Genomic DNA, 2,129 nt, shown 5'->3' with positions numbered 1-2,129 from the left:
AATGATGAACTGCCTTTAACTGAAAATTGAGTGTTTACTATTGTCCTTCTGCAATTATTGACACACTCTTTTCCTAATTAATGTTGTACAGTTGTTTGAGACAATCTGTATTGTTAAAAGTGCTATATAAATAAAAGTGACTTGACTTGACTTGACTCCTGTTCGCCGATGACCTTCTGCTGCTGTCGCTCATGAAGAGGGACTGTACCAAAGCCTCTCCATTCTGGAAACGTACAGTAGCGATTGGGTCTTACCTTTTCTCCATTCTGTCACCGATGGAGTTTTGGTTCCTCTGGCTTGCTTAGTTGGGGACACTTAATTTCCAGCGATATCATCGACTTGATTGCACAGATACTATTTAAACTGAACTGAGCTGGATGATGACATCACTGAATTCAATGATGAACTGCCTTTAACTGAAAATTGAGTGTTTACTGTTGTCCTTTTGCATTGACACACCATTTTCCTAATTAATGCTGTACAGTTGCTTTGACACAATCTGTATTGTTAAAAGTGCTATATAAATAAAAGTGACTTGACTTGACTTGACTCCTGTTCGCCGATGACCTTCTGCTGCTGTCGCTCATGAAGAGGGACTGTACCAAAGCCTCTCCATTCTGGAAACGTACAGTAGCGATTGGGTCTTACCGATAAACATGGAGAAGTCTAAAATCATGATCTTTCAGAAAAAGCCTCATCTTGCTGACAAAAAGTATAATTTTACAATTGGGGGAACAATTCTTAATCATGTCACCTGTTATAATTATTTGGGTCTGGCAATCTCAGCCTCTGGACAGTTCAAAATTGCAATAAAAGATCTGACGGATAAGGCATGCAGGGTTTTTTTATAGGATAAGAAAACCACTGTTCATATTCAACCCACCCATTAAACTGTGGCCGAAAATCTTCAATAGCATCATCAAACCCATTCTTCTGTGATATCTGGGGCCTCAAATTTAACTAAACTATGAATCATGGGACAAAAACCTTGCTGAAATTTTCCACCTTGAGTTCTGCAAAATCATCCTGGGGATTCATAGAAACGGCTGAAGTCTCGGCTGCAGGGCAGAACTTGGCAGATTCCCTCTGCTCTCTGAAATCCAGAAGAGAGCAGTGAAGTTCCGGTTCCATCTATCAGACAGCTACATCACTCTGCTTTACTTACAGGCATAAACACCCAGAGAGTGACCCCATGCACTGTTCAGCTGAATCATCAATTCAATTCAACAATTTAGTGTAGACATTCAAAAGTTAAAGAAACAAACAAATAAACAAATAAATAAAAATAACCCAAGAAGACATCCATGATTGGCAGCACAAAGTAACTCAATTAAAGAAATTAACATATTTTCACAAAATAAAGTCGGATTATAAATTGGCACCATACCTGAGCAGTATTTATAGATATATATATATTTATAGTATATATAGAGACTTTCGTCAGAGAGCTCAGACTGTGCTCACACTGATGGACTCATAGAGGACGAGCTGCACTTTCCAGTTATCACTGCTCTCGGTAGTCATTCACCTTGTCATTTACTTTTTTTTTAAAACATACTGTATATGTGTAATGGACATGTATATGTGCCCCCCCCTTTATTTATTTGTATGTTTGTATAATATATTTATTGCTTTGGCAACATTGTGATATGTCACACAGTCATGCCAATAAAGTTCATTTGAATTGAATTGAAATGAACTGAACTGACAGAAAGAGACAGACAGAAAGAGAAAAACAGACAGACAGACAGAGATAACATTAATGCAAAGACAGAATGTTGAATGTATATGGCCAATATGCCGTAGACATGGGAATCATCTCTTCTTGTATTGGATTTACCTGCAGAGTCAAATAAATATCAGGTTCTCATTTTTATCTTTGACCCTGCAAAAACATTGACTTATTAGTGGTTAATAACCAGGTTTTAAACCCTTGTCTGTTATTTTAAGCCTGTCACAATGAGTTTGGAATCCATTTGAAATTCATTTTGGCTAATATTCTGATGAACAGCACATTTGCAGCTCAAATGAATATTAGATTTTCAAACTTTTCTTGCATTTCACACTACAGAGTTGCAAGTTCATCGTCCTGTTGATCACATAGGTCACATGTGCTGAGCATCTGTTTT

Source organism: Sinocyclocheilus anshuiensis, unplaced genomic scaffold, assembly GCF_001515605.1.
Source record: "Sinocyclocheilus anshuiensis isolate Anshui unplaced genomic scaffold, SAMN03320099.WGS_v1.1 scaffold1031, whole genome shotgun sequence".
Taxonomy (NCBI): domain Eukaryota; kingdom Metazoa; phylum Chordata; class Actinopteri; order Cypriniformes; family Cyprinidae; genus Sinocyclocheilus; species Sinocyclocheilus anshuiensis.
Note: the sequence above shows the minus strand (reverse complement) of the source record.